At 43.6% G+C, this 26419-nt stretch overlaps 17 non-coding genes across 17 annotated transcripts; all 17 read right to left on the reverse strand.

Moving 5' to 3' along the window:
- Nucleotides 1-814: 814 nt before the first annotated feature.
- On the reverse strand, nucleotides 815-910 carry trnai-uau (transfer RNA isoleucine (anticodon UAU)). The gene is made up of 2 exons: nucleotides 873-910; nucleotides 815-850 (listed from the first exon to the last, which is right to left on the reverse strand). It is a non-coding gene; the product is annotated as a tRNA-Ile (tRNA).
- Nucleotides 911-2342: 1432 nt separating this feature from the next.
- On the reverse strand, nucleotides 2343-2438 carry trnai-uau (transfer RNA isoleucine (anticodon UAU)). The gene is made up of 2 exons: nucleotides 2401-2438; nucleotides 2343-2378 (listed from the first exon to the last, which is right to left on the reverse strand). It is a non-coding gene; the product is annotated as a tRNA-Ile (tRNA).
- Nucleotides 2439-3870: 1432 nt separating this feature from the next.
- trnai-uau (transfer RNA isoleucine (anticodon UAU)) lies at nucleotides 3871-3966 on the reverse strand. Its single transcript has 2 exons — nucleotides 3929-3966; nucleotides 3871-3906 (listed from the first exon to the last, which is right to left on the reverse strand). It is a non-coding gene; the product is annotated as a tRNA-Ile (tRNA).
- A 1432-nt stretch (nucleotides 3967-5398) lies between these two features.
- Nucleotides 5399-5494, reverse strand: trnai-uau (transfer RNA isoleucine (anticodon UAU)). The gene is made up of 2 exons: nucleotides 5457-5494; nucleotides 5399-5434 (listed from the first exon to the last, which is right to left on the reverse strand). It is a non-coding gene; the product is annotated as a tRNA-Ile (tRNA).
- Nucleotides 5495-6925: 1431 nt separating this feature from the next.
- trnai-uau (transfer RNA isoleucine (anticodon UAU)) lies at nucleotides 6926-7021 on the reverse strand. Its single transcript has 2 exons — nucleotides 6984-7021; nucleotides 6926-6961 (listed from the first exon to the last, which is right to left on the reverse strand). It is a non-coding gene; the product is annotated as a tRNA-Ile (tRNA).
- Nucleotides 7022-8453: 1432 nt separating this feature from the next.
- Nucleotides 8454-8549, reverse strand: trnai-uau (transfer RNA isoleucine (anticodon UAU)). The gene is made up of 2 exons: nucleotides 8512-8549; nucleotides 8454-8489 (listed from the first exon to the last, which is right to left on the reverse strand). It is a non-coding gene; the product is annotated as a tRNA-Ile (tRNA).
- A 1432-nt stretch (nucleotides 8550-9981) lies between these two features.
- trnai-uau (transfer RNA isoleucine (anticodon UAU)) lies at nucleotides 9982-10077 on the reverse strand. Its single transcript has 2 exons — nucleotides 10040-10077; nucleotides 9982-10017 (listed from the first exon to the last, which is right to left on the reverse strand). It is a non-coding gene; the product is annotated as a tRNA-Ile (tRNA).
- A 1432-nt stretch (nucleotides 10078-11509) lies between these two features.
- On the reverse strand, nucleotides 11510-11606 carry trnai-uau (transfer RNA isoleucine (anticodon UAU)). The gene is made up of 2 exons: nucleotides 11568-11606; nucleotides 11510-11545 (listed from the first exon to the last, which is right to left on the reverse strand). It is a non-coding gene; the product is annotated as a tRNA-Ile (tRNA).
- Nucleotides 11607-13036: 1430 nt separating this feature from the next.
- trnai-uau (transfer RNA isoleucine (anticodon UAU)) lies at nucleotides 13037-13132 on the reverse strand. The gene is made up of 2 exons: nucleotides 13095-13132; nucleotides 13037-13072 (listed from the first exon to the last, which is right to left on the reverse strand). It is a non-coding gene; the product is annotated as a tRNA-Ile (tRNA).
- A 1432-nt stretch (nucleotides 13133-14564) lies between these two features.
- trnat-ugu (transfer RNA threonine (anticodon UGU)) lies at nucleotides 14565-14660 on the reverse strand. The gene is made up of 2 exons: nucleotides 14623-14660; nucleotides 14565-14600 (listed from the first exon to the last, which is right to left on the reverse strand). It is a non-coding gene; the product is annotated as a tRNA-Thr (tRNA).
- Nucleotides 14661-16091: 1431 nt separating this feature from the next.
- On the reverse strand, nucleotides 16092-16187 carry trnai-uau (transfer RNA isoleucine (anticodon UAU)). The gene is made up of 2 exons: nucleotides 16150-16187; nucleotides 16092-16127 (listed from the first exon to the last, which is right to left on the reverse strand). It is a non-coding gene; the product is annotated as a tRNA-Ile (tRNA).
- Nucleotides 16188-17619: 1432 nt separating this feature from the next.
- Nucleotides 17620-17715, reverse strand: trnai-uau (transfer RNA isoleucine (anticodon UAU)). Its single transcript has 2 exons — nucleotides 17678-17715; nucleotides 17620-17655 (listed from the first exon to the last, which is right to left on the reverse strand). It is a non-coding gene; the product is annotated as a tRNA-Ile (tRNA).
- Nucleotides 17716-19147: 1432 nt separating this feature from the next.
- trnai-uau (transfer RNA isoleucine (anticodon UAU)) lies at nucleotides 19148-19243 on the reverse strand. The gene is made up of 2 exons: nucleotides 19206-19243; nucleotides 19148-19183 (listed from the first exon to the last, which is right to left on the reverse strand). It is a non-coding gene; the product is annotated as a tRNA-Ile (tRNA).
- A 1431-nt stretch (nucleotides 19244-20674) lies between these two features.
- Nucleotides 20675-20770, reverse strand: trnai-uau (transfer RNA isoleucine (anticodon UAU)). Its single transcript has 2 exons — nucleotides 20733-20770; nucleotides 20675-20710 (listed from the first exon to the last, which is right to left on the reverse strand). It is a non-coding gene; the product is annotated as a tRNA-Ile (tRNA).
- A 1432-nt stretch (nucleotides 20771-22202) lies between these two features.
- On the reverse strand, nucleotides 22203-22298 carry trnai-uau (transfer RNA isoleucine (anticodon UAU)). Its single transcript has 2 exons — nucleotides 22261-22298; nucleotides 22203-22238 (listed from the first exon to the last, which is right to left on the reverse strand). It is a non-coding gene; the product is annotated as a tRNA-Ile (tRNA).
- A 1432-nt stretch (nucleotides 22299-23730) lies between these two features.
- trnai-uau (transfer RNA isoleucine (anticodon UAU)) lies at nucleotides 23731-23826 on the reverse strand. The gene is made up of 2 exons: nucleotides 23789-23826; nucleotides 23731-23766 (listed from the first exon to the last, which is right to left on the reverse strand). It is a non-coding gene; the product is annotated as a tRNA-Ile (tRNA).
- A 1432-nt stretch (nucleotides 23827-25258) lies between these two features.
- On the reverse strand, nucleotides 25259-25354 carry trnai-uau (transfer RNA isoleucine (anticodon UAU)). The gene is made up of 2 exons: nucleotides 25317-25354; nucleotides 25259-25294 (listed from the first exon to the last, which is right to left on the reverse strand). It is a non-coding gene; the product is annotated as a tRNA-Ile (tRNA).
- Nucleotides 25355-26419: the final 1065 nt, after the last annotated feature.

Genomic DNA, 26419 nt, shown 5'->3' on the forward strand with positions numbered 1-26419 from the left:
ATTTAACAGTGAGAGAAAGCCACTTGCGGTGGTTGGGGAACAATTTCGAATTTCTTTGACTTCACGTGTGAAGAAGATTATTGAACACTTAAGATTAAGAATGAAAAAAGCTGAGAGTTTTGAAAAGTTATAACCCCGGTGAGTCACCCCAGCCGCCACTTGCGGTGGTTGGGGAACAATTTCGAATTTCTTTGACTTCACGTGTGAAGAAGATTATTGAACACCTAAGATTGAGTATGAAAACATCTGAGAGTTTTGAAAAGTTCGATCCACGTGAGTCTGAAGTGAACCACATCCCGGAGACGCAATTCCTACTTTACCCTGGTGCCTTAAAGGTTTGATCACATTCAGATGATGCTAGGTCCATTTCGTACACTCTGATCTCCGCCCAAGAAACCCACAAATAAGGTTCCGTCTTATTTGCATTTTGATCCTCTTCTTCTCAGCAGATCTTTATTTTAATCAGACAAATGTTCCAAGCAAAGCCGAATATAACATTCACACGGTTCAATGAGATCAATCTAATTCCTTTTTGATTACTACATCGACCTGTGTGAGTTTGTAGCCAGTTGAATACAGAAATACCAACTAAACAGGGCTTGCCGGCAATTTAAATCAAGCAGACCGCTGATTGGAAGCATTTTTGAGCTGAACAAGGTTACCGATTGACGTTCCTGCCCAGATATGTCTTGACGTTTCAAATATTCCCAGGATACGTTGTTTGACTGCCGAGACCTTTCTCAGGAAATGACATTTGCCAAACCAGAGAAACTGGAATTTTGCAAGAGACTCTTTGGTCACGAGTAGATAAAACTGCTCCAGGTGAGGCTCGAACTCACAACCTCGGCATTACGCACGCAGAAACACTGACATATAAGTACCGCGCGCTGACCGATTGCGCCACTGGAGCCGCGCCGTCGCGGGCCTCCCAATATCGCGAGTTATACCTCAGCGATTGAGAAATTGGCTGTGATGTAAGATTTTCCGGTTGTATTCACATCTGGTTCCTCACTTATTTGAGGAATTGGCTTCATTACACAGTGCTAAACTGGATTGATAATGAAAAATGCATTTTCAACATTTTCCTCGATTGTTCTCTGAGCCATTGAGGTCTTTAGTCAGTAGAAACCTTATAATCTCATTCTCGGTTAGCCTCAATTACTGATCTTATCTTCGGCACCAAGTTCCAGAAGTTGATCTTGCTCTGAGTTTTGGCATCACAGACAAATAGAAACACACCCTTCGGTCCAATCGGTCCATGCCGAGCAGATATCCTAATCTAACCTCGTCTGTATGCCAGCATTTGTCCTATATCCCTCTCAAGCCTTCCGATGTGAATGTGTTCAGAAAAGATTTACATGGATGTTGCCAGGTTTAAAGGACTTGAGCTAAAGGCCGCGGGTGAACAGTCTTGGGCTGTTTTCCCTGGATCATCGGAGGCTGAGTGGTGACCTTCAAACAACGTGTCTACGTGTACCTCAAATTTCAAAGAATTATGTGCCTGCAACCCTCGGTTCCTCAGGAGGGAATTTAACAGTGAGAGAAAGCCACTTGCGGTGGTTGGGGAACAATTTCGAATTTCTTTGACTTCACGTGTGAAGAAGATTATTGAACACTTAAGATTAAGAATGAAAAAAGCTGAGAGTTTTGAAAAGTTATAACCCCGGTGAGTCACCCCAGCGGCCACTTGCGGTGGTTGGGGAACAATTTCGAATTTCTTTGACTTCACGTGTGAAGAAGATTATTGAACACCTAAGATTGAGTATGAAAACATCTGAGAGTTTTGAAAAGTTCGATCCGCGTGAGTCTGAAGTGAACCACATCCCGGAGACGCAATTCCTACTTTACCCTGGTGCCTTAAAGGTTTGATCACATTCAGATGATGCTAGGTCCATTTCGTACACTCTGATCTCCGCCCAAGAAACCCACTAACAAGGTTCCGTCTTATTTGCATTTTGATCCTCTTCTTCTCAGCAGATCTTTATTTTAATCAGACAAATGTTCCAAGCAAAGCCGAATATAACATTCACACGGTTCAATGAGATCAATCTAATTCCTTTTTGATTACTACATCGACCTGTGTGAGTTTGTAGCCAGTTGAATAAAGAAATACCAACTAAACAGGGCTTGCCGGCAATTTAAATCAAGCAGACCGCTGATTGGAAGCATTTTTGAGCTGAACAAGGTTACCGATTGACGTTCCTGCCCAGATATGTCTTGACGTTTCAAATATTCCCAGGATACGTTGTTTGACTGCCGAGACCTTTCTCAGGAAATGACATTTGCCAAACCAGAGAAACTGGAATTTTGCAAGAGACTCTTTGGTCACGAGTAGATAAAACTGCTCCAGGTGAGGCTCGAACTCACAACCTCGGCATTACGCACGCAGAAACACTGACATATAAGTACCGCGCGCTGACCGATTGCGCCACTGGAGCCGCGCCGTCGCGGGCCTCCCAATATCGCGAGTTATACCTCAGCGATTGAGAAATTGGCTGTGATGTAAGATTTTCCGGTTGTATTCACATCTGGTTCCTCACTTATTTGAGGAATTGGCTTCATTACACAGTGCTAAACTGGATTGATAATGAAAAATGCATTTTCAACATTTTCCTCGATTGTTCTCTGAGCCATTGAGGTCTTTAGTCAGTAGAAACCTTATAATCTCATTCTCGGTTAGCCTCAATTACTGATCTTATCTTCGGCACCAAGTTCCAGAAGTTGATCTTGCTCTGAGTTTTGGCATCACAGACAAATAGAAACACACCCTTCGGTCCAATCGGTCCATGCCGAGCAGATATCCAAATCTAACCTCGTCTGTATGCCAGCATTTGTCCTATATCCCTCTCAAGCCTTCCGATGTGAATGTGTTCAGAAAAGATTTACATGGATGTTGCCAGGTTTAAAGGACTTGAGCTAAAGGCCGCGGGTGAACAGTCTTGGGCTGTTTTCCCTGGATCATCGGAGGCTGAGTGGTGACCTTCAAACAACGTGTCTACGTGTACCTCAAATTTCAAAGAATTATGTGCCTGCAACCCTCGGTTCCTCAGGAGGGAATTTAACAGTGAGAGAAAGCCACTTGCGGTGGTTGGGGAACAATTTCGAATTTCTTTGACTTCACGTGTGAAGAAGATTATTGAACACTTAAGATTAAGAATGAAAAAAGCTGAGAGTTTTGAAAAGTTATAACCCCGGTGAGTCACCCCAGCGGCCACTTGCGGTGGTTGGGGAACAATTTCGAATTTCTTTGACTTCACGTGTGAAGAAGATTATTGAACACCTAAGATTGAGTATGAAAACATCTGAGAGTTTTGAAAAGTTCGATCCGCGTGAGTCTGAAGTGAACCACATCCCGGAGACGCAATTCCTACTTTACCCTGGTGCCTTAAAGGTTTGATCACATTCAGATGATGCTAGGTCCATTTCGTACACTCTGATCTCCGCCCAAGAAACCCACTAACAAGGTTCCGTCTTATTTGCATTTTGATCCTCTTCTTCTCAGCAGATCTTTATTTTAATCAGACAAATGTTCCAAGCAAAGCCGAATATAACATTCACACGGTTCAATGAGATCAATCTAATTCCTTTTTGATTACTACATCGACCTGTGTGAGTTTGCAGCCAGTTGAATAAAGAAATACCAACTAAACAGGGCTTGCCGGCAATTTAAATCAAGCAGACCGCTGATTGGAAGCATTTTTGAGCTGAACAAGGTTACCGATTGACGTTCCTGCCCAGATATGTCTTGACGTTTCAAATATTCCCAGGATACGTTGTTTGACTGCCGAGACCTTTCTCAGGAAATGACATTTGCCAAACCAGAGAAACTGGAATTTTGCAAGAGACTCTTTGGTCACGAGTAGATAAAACTGCTCCAGGTGAGGCTCGAACTCACAACCTCGGCATTACGCACGCAGAAACACTGACATATAAGTACCGCGCGCTGACCGATTGCGGCACTGGAGCCGCGCCGTCGCGGGCCTCCCAATATCGCGAGTTATACCTCAGCGATTGAGAAATTGGCTGTGATGTAAGATTTTCCGGTTGTATTCACATCTGGTTCCTCACTTATTTGAGGAATTGGCTTCATTACACAGTGCTAAACTGGATTGATAATGAAAAATGCATTTTCAACATTTTCCTCGATTGTTCTCTGAGCCATTGAGGTCTTTAGTCAGTAGAAACCTTATAATCTCATTCTCGGTTAGCCTCAATTACTGATCTTATCTTCGGCACCAAGTTCCAGAAGTTGATCTTGCTCTGAGTTTTGGCATCACAGACAAATAGAAACACACCCTTCGGTCCAATCGGTCCATGCCGAGCAGATATCCTAATCTAACCTCGTCTGTATGCCAGCATTTGTCCTATATCCCTCTCAAGCCTTCCGATGTGAATGTGTTCAGAAAAGATTTACATGGATGTTGCCAGGTTTAAAGGACTTGAGCTAAAGGCCGCGGGTGAACAGTCTTGGGCTGTTTTCCCTGGATCATCGGAGGCTGAGTGGTGACCTTCAAACAACGTGTCTACGTGTACCTCAAATTTCAAAGAATTATGTGCCTGCAACCCTCGGTTCCTCAGGAGGGAATTTAACAGTGAGAGAAAGCCACTTGCGGTGGTTGGGGAACAATTTCGAATTTCTTTGACTTCACGTGTGAAGAAGATTATTGAACACTTAAGATTAAGAATGAAAAAAGCTGAGAGTTTTGAAAAGTTATAACCCCGGTGAGTCACCCCAGCGGCCACTTGCGGTGGTTGGGGAACAATTTCGAATTTCTTTGACTTCACGTGTGAAGAAGATTATTGAACACCTAAGATTGAGTATGAAAACATCTGAGAGTTTTGAAAAGTTCGATCCGCGTGAGTCTGAAGTGAACCACATCCCGGAGACGCAATTCCTACTTTACCCTGGTGCCTTAAAGGTTTGATCACATTCAGATGATGCTAGGTCCATTTCGTACACTCTGATCTCCGCCCAAGAAACCCACTAACAAGGTTCCGTCTTATTTGCATTTTGATCCTCTTCTTCTCAGCAGATCTTTATTTTAATCAGACAAATGTTCCAAGCAAAGCCGAATATAACATTCACACGGTTCAATGAGATCAATCTAATTCCTTTTTGATTACTACATCGACCTGTGTGAGTTTGTAGCCAGTTGAATAAAGAAATACCAACTAAACAGGGCTTGCCGGCAATTTAAATCAAGCAGACCGCTGATTGGAAGCATTTTTGAGCTGAACAAGGTTACCGATTGACGTTCCTGCCCAGATATGTCTTGACGTTTCAAATATTCCCAGGATACGTTGTTTGACTGCCGAGACCTTTCTCAGGAAATGACATTTGCCAAACCAGAGAAACTGGAATTTTGCAAGAGACTCTTTGGTCACGAGTAGATAAAACTGCTCCAGGTGAGGCTCGAACTCACAACCTCGGCATTACGCACGCAGAAACACTGACATATAAGTACCGCGCGCTGACCGATTGCGCCACTGGAGCCGCGCGGACGCGAGCCTCCCAATATCGCGAGTTATACCTCAGCGATTGAGAAATTGGCTGTGATGTAAGATTTTCCGGTTGTATTCACATCTGGTTCCTCACTTATTTGAGGAATTGGCTTCATTACACAGTGCTAAACTGGATTGATAATGAAAAATGCATTTTCAACATTTTCCTCGATTGTTCTCTGAGCCATTGAGGTCTTTAGTCAGTAGAAACCTTATAATCTCATTCTCGGTTAGCCTCAATTACTGATCTTATCTTCGGCACCAAGTTCCAGAAGTTGATCTTGCTCTGAGTTTTGGCATCACAGACAAATAGAAACACACCCTTCGGTCCAATCGGTCCATGCCGAGCAGATATCCTAATCTAACCTCGTCTGTATGCCAGCATTTGTCCTATATCCCTCTCAAGCCTTCCGATGTGAATGTGTTCAGAAAAGATTTACATGGATGTGGCCAGGTTTAAAGGACTTGAGCTAAAGGCCGCGGGTGAACAGTCTTGGGCTGTTTTCCCTGGATCATCGGAGGCTGAGTGGTGACCTTCAAACAGCGTGTCTACGTGTACCTCAAATTTCAAAGAATTATGTGCCTGCAACCCTCGGTTCCTCAGGAGGGAATTTAACAGTGAGAGAAAGCCACTTGCGGTGGTTGGGGAACAATTTCGAATTTCTTTGACTTCACGTGTGAAGAAGATTATTGAACACTTAAGATTAAGAATGAAAAAAGCTGAGAGTTTTGAAAAGTTATACCCCGGTGAGTCACCCCAGCGGCCACTTGCGGTGGTTGGGGAACAATTTCGAATTTCTTTGACTTCACGTGTGAAGAAGATTATTGAACACCTAAGATTGAGTATGAAAACATCTGAGAGTTTTGAAAAGTTCGATCCGCGTGAGTCTGAAGTGAACCACATCCCGGAGACGCAATTCCTACTTTACCCTGGTGCCTTAAAGGTTTGATCACATTCAGATGATGCGAGGTCCATTTCGTACACTCTGATCTCAGCCCAAGAAACCCACAAACAAGGTTCCGTCTTATTTGCATTTTGATCCTCTTCTTCTCAGCAGATCTTTATTTTAATCAGACAAATGTTCCAAGCAAAGCCGAATATAACATTCACACGGTTCAATGAGATGAATCTAATTCCTTTTTGATTACTACATCGACCTGTGTGAGTTTGTAGCCAGTTGAATAAAGAAATACCAACTAAACAGGGCTTGCCGGCAATTTAAATCAAGCAGACCGCTGATTGGAAGCATTTTTGAGCTGAACAAGGTTACCGATTGACGTTCCTGCCCAGATATGTCTTGACGTTTCAAATATTCCCAGGATACGTTGTTTGACTGCCGAGACCTTTCTCAGGAAATGACATTTGCCAAACCAGAGAAACTGGAATTTTGCAAGAGACTCTTTGGTCACGAGTAGATAAAACTGCTCCAGGTGAGGCTCGAACTCACAACCTCGGCATTACGCACGCAGTAACACTGACATATAAGTACCGCGCGCTGACCGATTGCGCCACTGGAGCCGCGCCGTCGCGGGCCTCCCAATATCGCGAGTTATACCTCAGCGATTGAGAAATTGGCTGTGATGTAAGATTTTCCGGTTGTATTCACATCTGGTTCCTCACTTATTTGAGGAATTGGCTTCATTACACAGTGCTAAACTGGATTGATAATGAAAAATGCATTTTCAACATTTTCCTCGATTGTTCTCTGAGCCATTGAGGTCTTTAGTCAGTAGAAACCTTATAATCTCATTCTCGGTTAGCCTCAATTACTGATCTTATCTTCGGCACCAAGTTCCAGAAGTTGATCTTGCTCTGAGTTTTGGCATCACAGACAAATAGAAACACACCCTTCGGTCCAATCGGTCCATGCCGAGCAGATATCCTAATCTAACCTCGTCTGTATGCCAGCATTTGTCCTATATCCCTCTCAAGCCTTCCGATGTGAATGTGTTCAGAAAAGATTTACATGGATGTTGCCAGGTTTAAAGGACTTGAGCTAAAGGCCGCGGGTGAACAGTCTTGGGCTGTTTTCCCTGGATCATCGGAGGCTGAGTGGTGACCTTCAAACAACGTGTCTACGTGTACCTCAAATTTCAAAGAATTATGTGCCTGCAACCCTCGGTTCCTCAGGAGGGAATTTAACAGTGAGAGAAAGCCACTTGCGGTGGTTGGGGAACAATTTCGAATTTCTTTGACTTCACGTGTGAAGAAGATTATTGAACACTTAAGATTAAGAATGAAAAAAGCTGAGAGTTTTGAAAAGTTATAACCCCGGTGAGTCACCCCAGCCGCCACTTGCGGTGGTTGGGGAACAATTTCGAATTTCTTTGACTTCACGTGTGAAGAAGATTATTGAACACCTAAGATTGAGTATGAAAACATCTGAGAGTTTTGAAAAGTTCGATCCGCGTGAGTCTGAAGTGAACCACATCCCGGAGACGCAATTCCTACTTTACCCTGGTGCCTTAAAGGTTTGATCACATTCAGATGATGCTAGGTCCATTTCGTACACTCTGATCTCCGCCCAAGAAACCCACAAATAAGGTTCCGTCTTATTTGCATTTTGATCCTCTTCTTCTCAGCAGATCTTTATTTTAATCAGACAAATGTTCCAAGCAAAGCCGAATATAACATTCACACGGTTCAATGAGATCAATCTAATTCCTTTTTGATTACTACATCGACCTGTGTGAGTTTGTAGCCAGTTGAATAAAGAAATACCAACTAAACAGGGCTTGCCGGCAATTTAAATCAAGCAGACCGCTGATTGGAAGCATTTTTGAGCTGAACAAGGTTACCGATTGACGTTCCTGCCCAGATATGTCTTGACGTTTCAAATATTCCCAGGATACGTTGTTTGACTGCCGAGACCTTTCTCAGGAAATGACATTTGCCAAACCAGAGAAACTGGAATTTTGCAAGAGACTCTTTGGTCACGAGTAGATAAAACTGCTCCAGGTGAGGCTCGTACTCACAACCTCGGCATTACGCACGCAGTAACACTGACATATAAGAACCGCGCGCTGACCGATTGCGCCACTGGAGCCGCGCCGTCGCGGGCCTCCCAATATCGCGAGTTATACCTCAGCGATTGAGAAATTGGCTGTGATGTAAGATTTTCCGGTTGTATTCACATCTGGTTCCTCACTTATTTGAGGAATTGGCTTCATTACACAGTGCTAAACTGGATTGATAATGAAAAATGCATTTTCAACATTTTCCTCGATTGTTCTCTGAGCCATTGAGGTCTTTAGTCAGTAGAAACCTTATAATCTCATTCTCGGTTAGCCTCAATTACTGATCTTATCTTCGGCACCAAGTTCCAGAAGTTGATCTTGCTCTGAGTTTTGGCATCACAGACAAATAGAAACACACCCTTCGGTCCAATCGGTCCATGCCGAGCAGATATCCAAATCTAACCTCGTCTGTATGCCAGCATTTGTCCTATATCCCTCTCAAGCCTTCCGATGTGAATGTGTTCAGAAAAGATTTACATGGATGTTGCCAGGTTTAAAGGACTTGAGCTAAAGGCCGCGGGTGAACAGTCTTGGGCTGTTTTCCCTGGATCATCGGAGGCTGAGTGGTGACCTTCAAACAACGTGTCTACGTGTACCTCAAATTTCAAAGAATTATGTGCCTGCAACCCTCGGTTCCTCAGGAGGGAATTTAACAGTGAGAGAAAGCCACTTGCGGTGGTTGGGGAACAATTTCGAATTTCTTTGACTTCACGTGTGAAGAAGATTATTGAACACTTAAGATTAAGAATGAAAAAAGCTGAGAGTTTTGAAAAGTTATAACCCCGGTGAGTCACCCCAGCGGCCACTTGCGGTGGTTGGGGAACAATTTCGAATTTCTTTGACTTCACGTGTGAAGAAGATTATTGAACACCTAAGATTGAGTATGAAAACATCTGAGAGTTTTGAAAAGTTCGATCCGCGTGAGTCTGAAGTGAACCACATCCCGGAGACGCAATTCCTACTTTACCCTGGTGCCTTAAAGGTTTGATCACATTCAGATGATGCTAGGTCCATTTCGTACACTCTGATCTCCGCCCAAGAAACCCACTAACAAGGTTCCGTCTTATTTGCATTTTGATCCTCTTCTTCTCAGCAGATCTTTATTTTAATCAGACAAATGTTCCAAGCAAAGCCGAATATAACATTCACACGGTTCAATGAGATCAATCTAATTCCTTTTTGATTACTACATCGACCTGTGTGAGTTTGCAGCCAGTTGAATAAAGAAATACCAACTAAACAGGGCTTGCCGGCAATTTAAATCAAGCAGACCGCTGATTGGAAGCATTTTTGAGCTGAACAAGGTTACCGATTGACGTTCCTGCCCAGATATGTCTTGACGTTTCAAATATTCCCAGGATACGTTGTTTGACTGCCGAGACCTTTCTCAGGAAATGACATTTGCCAAACCAGAGAAACTGGAATTTTGCAAGAGACTCTTTGGTCACGAGTAGATAAAACTGCTCCAGGTGAGGCTCGAACTCACAACCTCGGCATTACGCACGCAGAAACACTGACATATAAGTACCGCGCGCTGACCGATTGCGGCACTGGAGCCGCGCCGTCGCGGGCCTCCCAATATCGCGAGTTATACCTCAGCGATTGAGAAATTGGCTGTGATGTAAGATTTTCCGGTTGTATTCACATCTGGTTCCTCACTTATTTGAGGAATTGGCTTCATTACACAGTGCTAAACTGGATTGATAATGAAAAATGCATTTTCAACATTTTCCTCGATTGTTCTCTGAGCCATTGAGGTCTTTAGTCAGTAGAAACCTTATAATCTCATTCTCGGTTAGCCTCAATTACTGATCTTATCTTCGGCACCAAGTTCCAGAAGTTGATCTTGCTCTGAGTTTTGGCATCACAGACAAATAGAAACACACCCTTCGGTCCAATCGGTCCATGCCGAGCAGATATCCTAATCTAACCTCGTCTGTATGCCAGCATTTGTCCTATATCCCTCTCAAGCCTTCCGATGTGAATGTGTTCAGAAAAGATTTACATGGATGTTGCCAGGTTTAAAGGACTTGAGCTAAAGGCCGCGGGTGAACAGTCTTGGGCTGTTTTCCCTGGATCATCGGAGGCTGAGTGGTGACCTTCAAACAACGTGTCTACGTGTACCTCAAATTTCAAAGAATTATGTGCCTGCAACCCTCGGTTCCTCAGGAGGGAATTTAACAGTGAGAGAAAGCCACTTGCGGTGGTTGGGGAACAATTTCGAATTTCTTTGACTTCACGTGTGAAGAAGATTATTGAACACTTAAGATTAAGAATGAAAAAAGCTGAGAGTTTTGAAAAGTTATAACCCCGGTGAGTCACCCCAGCGGCCACTTGCGGTGGTTGGGGAACAATTTCGAATTTCTTTGACTTCACGTGTGAAGAAGATTATTGAACACCTAAGATTGAGTATGAAAACATCTGAGAGTTTTGAAAAGTTCGATCCGCGTGAGTCTGAAGTGAACCACATCCCGGAGACGCAATTCCTACTTTACCCTGGTGCCTTAAAGGTTTGATCACATTCAGATGATGCTAGGTCCATTTCGTACACTCTGATCTCCGCCCAAGAAACCCACTAACAAGGTTCCGTCTTATTTGCATTTTGATCCTCTTCTTCTCAGCAGATCTTTATTTTAATCAGACAAATGTTCCAAGCAAAGCCGAATATAACATTCACACGGTTCAATGAGATCAATCTAATTCCTTTTTGATTACTACATCGACCTGTGTGAGTTTGTAGCCAGTTGAATAAAGAAATACCAACTAAACAGGGCTTGCCGGCAATTTAAATCAAGCAGACCGCTGATTGGAAGCATTTTTGAGCTGAACAAGGTTACCGATTGACGTTCCTGCCCAGATATGTCTTGACGTTTCAAATATTCCCAGGATACGTTGTTTGACTGCCGAGACCTTTCTCAGGAAATGACATTTGCCAAACCAGAGAAACTGGAATTTTGCAAGAGACTCTTTGGTCACGAGTAGATAAAACTGGTCCAGGTGAGGCTCGAACTCACAACCTCGGCATTACGCACGCAGAAACACTGACATATAAGTACCGCGCGCTGACCGATTGCGCCACTGGAGCCGCGCCGACGCGAGCCTCCCAATATCGCGAGTTATACCTCAGCGATTGAGAAATTGGCTGTGATGTAAGATTTTCCGGTTGTATTCACATCTGGTTCCTCACTTATTTGAGGAATTGGCTTCATTACACAGTGCTAAACTGGATTGATAATGAAAAATGCATTTTCAACATTTTCCTCGATTGTTCTCTGAGCCATTGAGGTCTTTAGTCAGTAGAAACCTTATAATCTCATTCTCGGTTAGCCTCAATTACTGATCTTATCTTCGGCACCAAGTTCCAGAAGTTGATCTTGCTCTGAGTTTTGGCATCACAGACAAATAGAAACACACCCTTCGGTCCAATCGGTCCATGCCGAGCAGATATCCTAATCTAACCTCGTCTGTATGCCAGCATTTGTCCTATATCCCTCTCAAGCCTTCCGATGTGAATGTGTTCAGAAAAGATTTACATGGATGTGGCCAGGTTTAAAGGACTTGAGCTAAAGGCCGCGGGTGAACAGTCTTGGGCTGTTTTCCCTGGATCATCGGAGGCTGAGTGGTGACCTTCAAACAGCGTGTCTACGTGTACCTCAAATTTCAAAGAATTATGTGCCTGCAACCCTCGGTTCCTCAGGAGGGAATTTAACAGTGAGAGAAAGCCACTTGCGGTGGTTGGGGAACAATTTCGAATTTCTTTGACTTCACGTGTGAAGAAGATTATTGAACACTTAAGATTAAGAATGAAAAAAGCTGAGAGTTTTGAAAAGTTATACCCCGGTGAGTCACCCCAGCGGCCACTTGCGGTGGTTGGGGAACAATTTCGAATTTCTTTGACTTCACGTGTGAAGAAGATTATTGAACACCTAAGATTGAGTATGAAAACATCTGAGAGTTTTGAAAAGTTCGATCCGCGTGAGTCTGAAGTGAACCACATCCCGGAGACGCAATTCCTACTTTACCCTGGTGCCTTAAAGGTTTGATCACATTCAGATGATGCGAGGTCCATTTCGTACACTCTGATCTCAGCCCAAGAAACCCACAAACAAGGTTCCGTCTTATTTGCATTTTGATCCTCTTCTTCTCAGCAGATCTTTATTTTAATCAGACAAATGTTCCAAGCAAAGCCGAATATAACATTCACACGGTTCAATGAGATGAATCTAATTCCTTTTTGATTACTACATCGACCTGTGTGAGTTTGTAGCCAGTTGAATAAAGAAATACCAACTAAACAGGGCTTGCCGGCAATTTAAATCAAGCAGACCGCTGATTGGAAGCATTTTTGAGCTGAACAAGGTTACCGATTGACGTTCCTGCCCAGATATGTCTTGACGTTTCAAATATTCCCAGGATACGTTGTTTGACTGCCGAGACCTTTCTCAGGAAATGACATTTGCCAAACCAGAGAAACTGGAATTTTGCAAGAGACTCTTTGGTCACGAGTAGATAAAACTGCTCCAGGTGAGGCTCGAACTCACAACCTCGGCATTACGCACGCAGTAACACTGACATATAAGTACCGCGCGCTGACCGATTGCGCCACTGGAGCCGCGCCGTCGCGGGCCTCCCAATATCGCGAGTTATACCTCAGCGATTGAGAAATTGGCTGTGATGTAAGATTTTCCGGTTGTATTCACATCTGGTTCCTCACTTATTTGAGGAATTGGCTTCATTACACAGTGCTAAACTGGATTGATAATGAAAAATGCATTTTCAACATTTTCCTCGATTGTTCTCTGAGCCATTGAGGTCTTTAGTCAGTAGAAACCTTATAATCTCATTCTCGGTTAGCCTCAATTACTGATCTTATCTTCGGCACCAAGTTCCAGAAGTTGATCTTGCTCTGAGTTTTGGCATCACAGACAAATAGAAACACACCCTTCGGTCCAATCGGTCCATGCCGAGCAGATATCCTAATCTAACCTCGTCTGTATGCCAGCATTTGTCCTATATCCCTCTCAAGCCTTCCGATGTGAATGTGTTCAGAAAAGATTTACATGGATGTTGCCAGGTTTAAAGGACTTGAGCTAAAGGCCGCGGGTGAACAGTCTTGGGCTGTTTTCCCTGGATCATCGGAGGCTGAGTGGTGACCTTCAAACAACGTGTCTACGTGTACCTCAAATTTCAAAGAATTATGTGCCTGCAACCCTCGGTTCCTCAGGAGGGAATTTAACAGTGAGAGAAAGCCACTTGCGGTGGTTGGGGAACAATTTCGAATTTCTTTGACTTCACGTGTGAAGAAGATTATTGAACACTTAAGATTAAGAATGAAAAAAGCTGAGAGTTTTGAAAAGTTATAACCCCGGTGAGTCACCCCAGCCGCCACTTGCGGTGGTTGGGGAACAATTTCGAATTTCTTTGACTTCACGTGTGAAGAAGATTATTGAACACCTAAGATTGAGTATGAAAACATCTGAGAGTTTTGAAAAGTTCGATCCGCGTGAGTCTGAAGTGAACCACATCCCGGAGACGCAATTCCTACTTTACCCTGGTGCCTTAAAGGTTTGATCACATTCAGATGATGCTAGGTCCATTTCGTACACTCTGATCTCCGCCCAAGAAACCCACAAATAAGGTTCCGTCTTATTTGCATTTTGATCCTCTTCTTCTCAGCAGATCTTTATTTTAATCAGACAAATGTTCCAAGCAAAGCCGAATATAACATTCACACGGTTCAATGAGATCAATCTAATTCCTTTTTGATTACTACATCGACCTGTGTGAGTTTGTAGCCAGTTGAATAAAGAAATACCAACTAAACAGGGCTTGCCGGCAATTTAAATCAAGCAGACCGCTGATTGGAAGCATTTTTGAGCTGAACAAGGTTACCGATTGACGTTCCTGCCCAGATATGTCTTGACGTTTCAAATATTCCCAGGATACGTTGTTTGACTGCCGAGACCTTTCTCAGGAAATGACATTTGCCAAACCAGAGAAACTGGAATTTTGCAAGAGACTCTTTGGTCACGAGTAGATAAAACTGCTCCAGGTGAGGCTCGTACTCACAACCTCGGCATTACGCACGCAGTAACACTGACATACAAGAACCGCGCGCTGACCGATTGCGCCACTGGAGCCGCGCCGTCGCGGGCCTCCCAATATCGCGAGTTATACCTCAGCGATTGAGAAATTGGCTGTGATGTAAGATTTTCCGGTTGTATTCACATCTGGTTCCTCACTTATTTGAGGAATTGGCTTCATTACACAGTGCTAAACTGGATTGATAATGAAAAATGCATTTTCAACATTTTCCTCGATTGTTCTCTGAGCCATTGAGGTCTTTAGTCAGTAGAAACCTTATAATCTCATTCTCGGTTAGCCTCAATTACTGATCTTATCTTCGGCACCAAGTTCCAGAAGTTGATCTTGCTCTGAGTTTTGGCATCACAGACAAATAGAAACACACCCTTCGGTCCAATCGGTCCATGCCGAGCAGATATCCAAATCTAACCTCGTCTGTATGCCAGCATTTGTCCTATATCCCTCTCAAGCCTTCCGATGTGAATGTGTTCAGAAAAGATTTACATGGATGTTGCCAGGTTTAAAGGACTTGAGCTAAAGGCCGCGGGTGAACAGTCTTGGGCTGTTTTCCCTGGATCATCGGAGGCTGAGTGGTGACCTTCAAACAGCGTGTCTACGTGTACCTCAAATTTCAAAGAATTATGTGCCTGCAACCCTCGGTTCCTCAGGAGGGAATTTAACAGTGAGAGAAAGCCACTTGCGGTGGTTGGGGAACAATTTCGAATTTCTTTGACTTCACGTGTGAAGAAGATTATTGAACACTTAAGATTAAGAATGAAAAAAGCTGAGAGTTTTGAAAAGTTATACCCCGGTGAGTCATCCCAGCGGCCACTTGCGGTGGTTGGGGAACAATTTCGAATTTCTTTGACTTCACGTGTGAAGAAGATTATTGAACACCTAAGATTGAGTATGAAAACATCTGAGAGTTTTGAAAAGTTCGATCCGCGTGAGTCTGAAGTGAACCACATCCCGGAGACGCAATTCCTACTTTACCCTGGTGCCTTAAAGGTTTGATCACATTCAGATGATGCGAGGTCCATTTCGTACACTCTGATCTCAGCCCAAGAAACCCACAAACAAGGTTCCGTCTTATTTGCATTTTGATCCTCTTCTTCTCAGCAGATCTTTATTTTAATCAGACAAATGTTCCAAGCAAAGCCGAATATAACATTCACACGGTTCAATGAGATCAATCTAATTCCTTTTTGATTACTACATCGACCTGTGTGAGTTTGTAGCCAGTTGAATAAAGAAATACCAACTAAACAGGGCTTGCCGGCAATTTAAATCAAGCAGACCGCTGATTGGAAGCATTTTTGAGCTGAACAAGGTTACCGATTGACGTTCCTGCCCAGATATGTCTTGACGTTTCAAATATTCCCAGGATACGTTGTTTGACTGCCGAGACCTTTCTCAGGAAATGACATTTGCCAAACCAGAGAAACTGGAATTTTGCAAGAGACTCTTTGGTCACGAGTAGATAAAACTGCTCCAGGTGAGGCTCGAACTCACAACCTCGGCATTACGCACGCAGAAACACTGACATATAAGTACCGCGCGCTGACCGATTGCGCCACTGGAGCCGCGCCGTCGCGGGCCTCCCAATATCGCGAGTTATACCTCAGCGATTGAGAAATTGGCTGTGATGTAAGATTTTCCGGTTGTATTCACATCTGGTTCCTCACTTATTTGAGGAATTGGCTTCATTACACAGTGCTAAACTGGATTGATAATGAAAAATGCATTTTCAACATTTTCCTCGATTGTTCTCTGAGCCATTGAGGTCTTTAGTCAGTAGAAACCTTATAATCTCATTCTCGGTTAGCCTCAATTACTGATCTTATCTTCGGCACCAAGTTCCAGAAGTTGATCTTGCTCTGAGTTTTGGCATCACAGACAAATAGAAACACACCCTTCGGTCCAATCGGTCCATGCCGAGCAGATATCCTAATCTAACCTCGTCTGTATGCCAGCATTTGTCCTATATCCCTCTCAAGCCTTCCGATGTGAATGTGTTCAGAAAAGATTTACATGGATGTTGCCAGGTTTAAAGGACTTGAGCTAAAGGCCGCGGGTGAACAGTCTTGGGCTGTTTTCCCTGGATCATCGGAGGCTGAGTGGTGACCTTCAAACAACGTGTCTACGTGTACCTCAAATTTCAAAGAATTATGTGCCTGCAACCCTCGGTTCCTCAGGAGGGAATTTAACAGTGAGAGAAAGCCACTTGCGGTGGTTGGGGAACAATTTCGAATTTCTTTGACTTCACGTGTGAAGAAGATTATTGAACACTTAAGATTAAGAATGAAAAAAGCTGAGAGTTTTGAAAAGTTATAACCCCGGTGAGTCACCCCAGCGGCCACTTGCGGTGGTTGGGGAACAATTTCGAATTTCTTTGACTTCACGTGTGAAGAAGATTATTGAACACCTAAGATTGAGTATGAAAACATCTGAGAGTTTTGAAAAGTTCGATCCGCGTGAGTCTGAAGTGAACCACATCCCGGAGACGCAATTCCTACTTTACCCTGGTGCCTTAAAGGTTTGATCACATTCAGATGATGCTAGGTCCATTTCGTACACTCTGATCTCCGCCCAAGAAACCCACAAACAAGGTTCCGTCTTATTTGCATTTTGATCCTCTTCTTCTCAGCAGATCTTTATTTTAATCAGACAAATGTTCCAAGCAAAGCCGAATATAACATTCACACGGTTCAATGAGATCAATCTAATTCCTTTTTGATTACTACATCGACCTGTGTGAGTTTGTAGCCAGTTGAATAAAGAAATACCAACTAAACAGGGCTTGCCGGCAATTTAAATCAAGCAGACCGCTGATTGGAAGCATTTTTGAGCTGAACAAGGTTACCGATTGACGTTCCTGCCCAGATATGTCTTGACGTTTCAAATATTCCCAGGATACGTTGTTTGACTGCCGAGACCTTTCTCAGGAAATGACATTTGCCAAACCAGAGAAACTGGAATTTTGCAAGAGACTCTTTGGTCACGAGTAGATAAAACTGCTCCAGGTGAGGCTCGAACTCACAACCTCGGCATTACGCACGCAGAAACACTGACATATAAGTACCGCGCGCTGACCGATTGCGCCACTGGAGCCGCGCCGTTGCGGGCCTCCCAATATCGCGAGTTATACCTCAGCGATTGAGAAATTGGCTGTGATGTAAGATTTTCCGGTTGTATTCACATCTGGTTCCTCACTTATTTGAGGAATTGGCTTCATTACACAGTGCTAAACTGGATTGATAATGAAAAATGCATTTTCAACATTTTCCTCGATTGTTCTCTGAGCCATTGAGGTCTTTAGTCAGTAGAAACCTTATAATCTCATTCTCGGTTAGCCTCAATTACTGATCTTATCTTCGGCACCAAGTTCCAGAAGTTGATCTTGCTCTGAGTTTTGGCATCACAGACAAATAGAAACACACCCTTCGGTCCAATCGGTCCATGCCGAGCAGATATCCTAATCTAACCTCGTCTGTATGCCAGCATTTGTCCTATATCCCTCTCAAGCCTTCCGATGTGAATGTGTTCAGAAAAGATTTACATGGATGTTGCCAGGTTTAAAGGACTTGAGCTAAAGGCCGCGGGTGAACAGTCTTGGGCTGTTTTCCCTGGATCATCGGAGGCTGAGTGGTGACCTTCAAACAACGTGTCTACGTGTACCTCAAATTTCAAAGAATTATGTGCCTGCAACCCTCGGTTCCTCAGGAGGGAATTTAACAGTGAGAGAAAGCCACTTGCGGTGGTTGGGGAACAATTTCGAATTTCTTTGACTTCACGTGTGAAGAAGATTATTGAACACTTAAGATTAAGAATGAAAAAAGCTGAGAGTTTTGAAAAGTTATAACCCCGGTGAGTCACCCCAGCCGCCACTTGCGGTGGTTGGGGAACAATTTCGAATTTCTTTGACTTCACGTGTGAAGAAGATTATTGAACACCTAAGATTGAGTATGAAAACATCTGAGAGTTTTGAAAAGTTCGATCCGCGTGAGTCTGAAGTGAACCACATCCCGGAGACGCAATTCCTACTTTACCCTGGTGCCTTAAAGGTTTGATCACATTCAGATGATGCTAGGTCCATTTCGTACACTCCGATCTCCGCCCAAGAAACCCACAAACAAGGTTCCGTCTTATTTGCATTTTGATCCTCTTCTTCTCAGCAGATCTTTATTTTAATCAGACAAATGTTCCAAGCAAAGCCGAATATAACATTCACACGGTTCAATGAGATCAATCTAATTCCTTTTTGATTACTACATCGACCTGTGTGAGTTTGTAGCCAGTTGAATAAAGAAATACCAACTAAACAGGGCTTGCCGGCAATTTAAATCAAGCAGACCGCTGATTGGAAGCATTTTTGAGCTGAACAAGGTTACCGATTGACGTTCCTGCCCAGCTATGTCTTGACGTTTCAAATATTCCCAGGATACGTTGTTTGACTGCCGAGACCTTTCTCAGGAAATGACATTTGCCAAACCAGAGAAACTGGAATTTTGCAAGAGACTCTTTGGTCACGAGTAGATAAAACTGCTCCAGGTGAGGCTCGTACTCACAACCTCGGCATTACGCACGCAGTAACACTGACATATAAGTACCGCGCGCTGACCGATTGCGCCACTGGAGCCGCGCCGTCGCGGGCCTCCCAATATCGCGAGTTATACCTCAGCGATTGAGAAATTGGCTGTGATGTAAGATTTTCCGGTTGTATTCACATCTGGTTCCTCACTTATTTGAGGAATTGGCTTCATTACACAGTGCTAAACTGGATTGATAATGAAAAATGCATTTTCAACATTTTCCTCGATTGTTCTCTGAGCCATTGAGGTCTTTAGTCAGTAGAAACCTTATAATCTCATTCTCGGTTAGCCTCAATTACTGATCTTATCTTCGGCACCAAGTTCCAGAAGTTGATCTTGCTCTGAGTTTTGGCATCACAGACAAATAGAAACACACCCTTCGGTCCAATCGGTCCATGCCGAGCAGATATCCTAATCTAACCTCGTCTGTATGCCAGCATTTGTCCTATATCCCTCTCAAGCCTTCCGATGTGAATGTGTTCAGAAAAGATTTACATGGATGTTGCCAGGTTTAAAGGACTTGAGCTAAAGGCCGCGGGTGAACAGTCTTGGGCTGTTTTCCCTGGATCATCGGAGGCTGAGTGGTGACCTTCAAACAGCGTGTCTACGTGTACCTCAAATTTCAAAGAATTATGTGCCTGCAACCCTCGGTTCCTCAGGAGGGAATTTAACAGTGAGAGAAAGCCACTTGCGGTGGTTGGGGAACAATTTCGAATTTCTTTGACTTCACGTGTGAAGAAGATTATTGAACACTTAAGATTAAGAATGAAAAAAGCTGAGAGTTTTGAAAAGTTATACCCCGGTGAGTCATCCCAGCGGCCACTTGCGGTGGTTGGGGAACAATTTCGAATTTCTTTGACTTCACGTGTGAAGAAGATTATTGAACACCTAAGATTGAGTATGAAAACATCTGAGAGTTTTGAAAAGTTCGATCCGCGTGAGTCTGAAGTGAACCACATCCCGGAGACGCAATTCCTACTTTACCCTGGTGCCTTAAAGGTTTGATCACATTCAGATGATGCGAGGTCCATTTCGTACACTCTGATCTCAGCCCAAGAAACCCACAAACAAGGTTCCGTCTTATTTGCATTTTGATCCTCTTCTTCTCAGCAGATCTTTATTTTAATCAGACAAATGTTCCAAGCAAAGCCGAATATAACATTCACACGGTTCAATGAGATCAATCTAATTCCTTTTTGATTACTACATCGACCTGTGTGAGTTTGTAGCCAGTTGAATAAAGAAATACCAACTAAACAGGGTTTGCCGGCAATTTAAATCAAGCAGACCGCTGATTGGAAGCATTTTTGAGCTGAACAAGGTTACCGATTGACGTTCCTGCCCAGATATGTCTTGACGTTTCAAATATTCCCAGGATACGTTGTTTGACTGCCGAGACCTTTCTCAGGAAATGACATTTGCCAAACCAGAGAAACTGGAATTTTGCAAGAGACTCTTTGGTCACGAGTAGATAAAACTGCTCCAGGTGAGGCTCGAACTCACAACCTCGGCATTACGCACGCAGAAACACTGACATATAAGTACCGCGCGCTGACCGATTGCGCCACTGGAGCCGCGCCGTCGCGGGCCTCCCAATATCGCGAGTTATACCTCAGCGATTGAGAAATTGGCTGTGATGTAAGATTTTCCGGTTGTATTCACATCTGGTTCCTCACTTATTTGAGGAATTGGCTTCATTACACAGTGCTAAACTGGATTGATAATGAAAAATGCATTTTCAACATTTTCCTCGATTGTTCTCTGAGCCATTGAGGTCTTTAGTCAGTAGAAACCTTATAATCTCATTCTCGGTTAGCCTCAATTACTGATCTTATCTTCGGCACCAAGTTCCAGAAGTTGATCTTGCTCTGAGTTTTGGCATCACAGACAAATAGAAACACACCCTTCGGTCCAATCGGTCCATGCCGAGCAGATATCCTAATCTAACCTCGTCTGTATGCCAGCATTTGTCCTATATCCCTCTCAAGCCTTCCGATGTGAATGTGTTCAGAAAAGATTTACATGGATGTTGCCAGGTTTAAAGGACTTGAGCTAAAGGCCGCGGGTGAACAGTCTTGGGCTGTTTTCCCTGGATCATCGGAGGCTGAGTGGTGACCTTCAAACAACGTGTCTACGTGTACCTCAAATTTCAAAGAATTATGTGCCTGCAACCCTCGGTTCCTCAGGAGGGAATTTAACAGTGAGAGAAAGCCACTTGCGGTGGTTGGGGAACAATTTCGAATTTCTTTGACTTCACGTGTGAAGAAGATTATTGAACACTTAAGATTAAGAATGAAAAAAGCTGAGAGTTTTGAAAAGTTATAACCCCGGTGAGTCACCCCAGCGGCCACTTGCGGTGGTTGGGGAACAATTTCGAATTTCTTTGACTTCACGTGTGAAGAAGATTATTGAACACCTAAGATTGAGTATGAAAACATCTGAGAGTTTTGAAAAGTTCGATCCGCGTGAGTCTGAAGTGAACCACATCCCGGAGACGCAATTCCTACTTTACCCTGGTGCCTTAAAGGTTTGATCACATTCAGATGATGCTAGGTCCATTTCGTACACTCTGATCTCCGCCCAAGAAACCCACAAACAAGGTTCCGTCTTATTTGCATTTTGATCCTCTTCTTCTCAGCAGATCTTTATTTTAATCAGACAAATGTTCCAAGCAAAGCCGAATATAACATTCACACGGTTCAATGAGATCAATCTAATTCCTTTTTGATTACTACATCGACCTGTGTGAGTTTGTAGCCAGTTGAATAAAGAAATACCAACTAAACAGGGCTTGCCGGCAATTTAAATCAAGCAGACCGCTGATTGGAAGCATTTTTGAGCTGAACAAGGTTACCGATTGACGTTCCTGCCCAGATATGTCTTGACGTTTCAAATATTCCCAGGATACGTTGTTTGACTGCCGAGACCTTTCTCAGGAAATGACATTTGCCAAACCAGAGAAACTGGAATTTTGCAAGAGACTCTTTGGTCACGAGTAGATAAAACTGCTCCAGGTGAGGCTCGAACTCACAACCTCGGCATTACGCACGCAGAAACACTGACATATAAGTACCGCGCGCTGACCGATTGCGCCACTGGAGCCGCGCCGTCGCGGGCCTCCCAATATCGCGAGTTATACCTCAGCGATTGAGAAATTGGCTGTGATGTAAGATTTTCCGGTTGTATTCACATCTGGTTACTCACTTATTTGAGGAATTGGCTTCATTACACAGTGCTAAACTGGATTGATAATGAAAAATGCATTTTCAACATTTTCCTCGATTGTTCTCTGAGCCATTGAGGTCTTTAGTCAGTAGAAACCTTATAATCTCATTCTCGGTTAGCCTCAATTACTGATCTTATCTTCGGCACCAAGTTCCAGAAGTTGATCTTGCTCTGAGTTTTGGCATCACAGACAAATAGAAACACACCCTTCGGTCCAATCGGTCCATGCCGAGCAGATATCCTAATCTAACCTCGTCTGTATGCCAGCATTTGTCCTATATCCCTCTCAAGCCTTCCGATGTGAATGTGTTCAGAAAAGATTTACATGGATGTTGCCAGGTTTAAAGGACTTGAGCTAAAGGCCGCGGGTGAACAGTCTTGGGCTGTTTTCCCTGGATCATCGGAGGCTGAGTGGTGACCTTCAAACAACGTGTCTACGTGTACCTCAAATTTCAAAGAATTATGTGCCTGCAACCCTCGGTTCCTCAGGAGGGAATTTAACAGTGAGAGAAAGCCACTTGCGGTGGTTGGGGAACAATTTCGAATTTCTTTGACTTCACGTGTGAAGAAGATTATTGAACACTTAAGATTAAGAATGAAAAAAGCTGAGAGTTTTGAAAAGTTATAACCCCGGTGAGTCACCCCAGCGGCCACTTGCGGTGGTTGGGGAACAATTTCGAATTTCTTTGACTTCACGTGTGAAGAAGATTATTGAACACCTAAGATTGAGTATGAAAACATCTGAGAGTTTTGAAAAGTTCGATCCGCGTGAGTCTGAAGTGAACCACATCCCGGAGACGCAATTCCTACTTTACCCTGGTGCCTTAAAGGTTTGATCACATTCAGATGATGCTAGGTCCATTTCGTACACTCTGATCTCCGCCCAAGAAACCCACAAACAAGGTTCCGTCTTATTTGCATTTTGATCCTCTTCTTCTCAGCAGATCTTTATTTTAATCAGACAAATGTTCCAAGCAAAGCCGAATATAACATTCACACGGTTCAATGAGATCAATCTAATTCCTTTTTGATTACTACATCGACCTGTGTGAGTTTGTAGCCAGTTGAATACAGAGATACCAACTAAACAGGGCTTGCCGGCAATTTAAATCAAGCAGACCGCTGATTGGAAGCATTTTTGAGCTGAACAAGGTTACCGATTGACGTTCCTGCCCAGATATGTCTTGACGTTTCAAATATTCCCAGGATACGTTGTTTGACTGCCGAGACCTTTCTCAGGAAATGACATTTGCCAAACCAGAGAAACTGGAATTTTGCAAGAGACTCTTTGGTCACGAGTAGATAAAACTGCTCCAGGTGAGGCTCGTACTCACAACCTCGGCATTACGCACGCAGAAACACTGACATATAAGTACCGCGCGCAGACCGATTGCGCCACTGGAGCCGCGCCGGCGCGGGCCTCCCAATATCGCGAGTTATACCTCAGCGATTGAGAAATTGGCTGTGATGTAAGATTTTCCGGTTGTATTCACATCTGGTTCCTCACTTATTTGAGGAATTGGCTTCATTACACGGTGCTAAACTGGATTGATAATGAAAAATGCATTTTCAACATTTTCCTCGATTGTTCTCTGAGCCATTGAGGTTTTTAGTCAGTAGAAACCTTATAATCTCATTCTCGGTTAGCCTCAATTACTGATCTTATCTTCGGCACCAAGTTCCAGAAGTTGATCTTGCTCTGAGTTTTGGCATCACAGACAAATAGAAACACACCCTTCGGTCCAATCGGTCCATGCCGAGCAGATATCCTAATCTAACCTCGTCTGTATGCCAGCATTTGTCCTATATCCCTCTCAAGCCTTCCGATGTGAATGTGTTCAGAAAAGATTTACATGGATGTTGCCAGGTTTAAAGGACTTGAGCTAAAGGCCGCGGGTGAACAGTCTTGGGCTGTTTTCCCTGGATCATCGGAGGCTGAGTGGTGACCTTCAAACAACGTGTCTACGTGTACCTCAAATTTCAAAGAATTATGTGCCTGCAACCCTCGGTTCCTCAGGAGGGAATTTAACAGTGAGAGAAAGCCACTTGCGGTGGTTGGGGAACAATTTCGAATTTCTTTGACTTCACGTGTGAAGAAGATTATTGAACACTTAAGATTAAGAATGAAAAAAGCTGAGAGTTTTGAAAAGTTATAACCCCGGTGAGTCACCCCAGCCGCCACTTGCGGTGGTTGGGGAACAATTTCGAATTTCTTTGACTTCACGTGTGAAGAAGATTATTGAACACCTAAGATTGAGTATGAAAACATCTGAGAGTTTTGAAAAGTTCGATCCGCGTGAGTCTGAAGTGAACCACATCCCGGAGACGCAATTCCTACTTTACCCTGGTGCCTTAAAGGTTTGATCACATTCAGATGATGCTAGGTCCATTTCGTACACTCCGATCTCCGCCCAAGAAACCCACAAACAAGGTTCCGTCTTATTTGCATTTTGATCCTCTTCTTCTCAGCAGATCTTTATTTTAATCAGACAAATGTTCCAAGCAAAGCCGAATATAACATTCACACGGTTCAATGAGATCAATCTAATTCCTTTTTGATTACTACATCGACCTGTGTGAGTTTGTAGCCAGTTGAATAAAGAAATACCAACTAAACAGGGCTTGCCGGCAATTTAAATCAAGCAGACCGCTGATTGGAAGCATTTTTGAGCTGAACAAGGTTACCGATTGACGTTCCTGCCCAGATATGTCTTGACGTTTCAAATATTCCCAGGATACGTTGTTTGACTGCCGAGACCTTTCTCAGGAAATGACATTTGCCAAACCAGAGAAACTGGAATTTTGCAAGAGACTCTTTGGTCACGAGTAGATAAAACTGCTCCAGGTGAGGCTCGAACTCACAACCTCGGCATTACGCACGCAGAAACACTGACATATAAGTACCGCGCGCTGACCGATTGCGCCACTGGAGCCGCGCCGTCGCGGGCCTCCCAATATCGCGAGTTATACCTCAGCGATTGAGAAATTGGCTGTGATGTAAGATTTTCCGGTTGTATTCACATCTGGTTCCTCACTTATTTGAGGAATTGGCTTCATTACACAGTGCTAAACTGGATTGATAATGAAAAATGCATTTTCAACATTTTCCTCGATTGTTCTCTGAGCCATTGAGGTCTTTAGTCAGTAGAAACCTTATAATCTCATTCTCGGTTAGCCTCAATTACTGATCTTATCTTCGGCACCAAGTTCCAGAAGTTGATCTTGCTCTGAGTTTTGGCATCACAGACAAATAGAAACACACCCTTCGGTCCAATCGGTCCATGCCGAGCAGATATCCTAATCTAACCTCGTCTGTATGCCAGCATTTGTCCTATATCCCTCTCAAGCCTTCCGATGTGAATGTGTTCAGAAAAGATTTACATGGATGTTGCCAGGTTTAAAGGACTTGAGCTAAAGGCCGCGGGTGAACAGTCTTGGGCTGTTTTCCCTGGATCATCGGAGGCTGAGTGGTGACCTTCAAACAACGTGTCTACGTGTACCTCAAATTTCAAAGAATTATGTGCCTGCAACCCTCGGTTCCTCAGGAGGGAATTTAACAGTGAGAGAAAGCCACTTGCGGTGGTTGGGGAACAATTTCGAATTTCTTTGACTTCACGTGTGAAGAAGATTATTGAACACTTAAGATTAAGAATGAAAAAAGCTGAGAGTTTTGAAAAGTTATAACCCCGGTGAGTCACCCCAGCCGCCACTTGCGGTGGTTGGGGAACAATTTCGAATTTCTTTGACTTCACGTGTGAAGAAGATTATTGAACACCTAAGATTGAGTATGAAAACATCTGAGAGTTTTGAAAAGTTCGATCCGCGTGAGTCTGAAGTGAACCACATCCCGGAGACGCAATTCCTACTTTACCCTGGTGCCTTAAAGGTTTGATCGCATTCAGATGATGCGAGGTCCATTTCGTACACTCTGATCTCAGCCCAAGAAACCCACAAACAAGGTTCCGTCTTATTTGCATTTTGATCCTCTTCTTCTCAGC

Source organism: Chiloscyllium punctatum, chromosome 49 (genome assembly GCF_047496795.1).
Source record: "Chiloscyllium punctatum isolate Juve2018m chromosome 49, sChiPun1.3, whole genome shotgun sequence".
Taxonomy (NCBI): domain Eukaryota; kingdom Metazoa; phylum Chordata; class Chondrichthyes; order Orectolobiformes; family Hemiscylliidae; genus Chiloscyllium; species Chiloscyllium punctatum.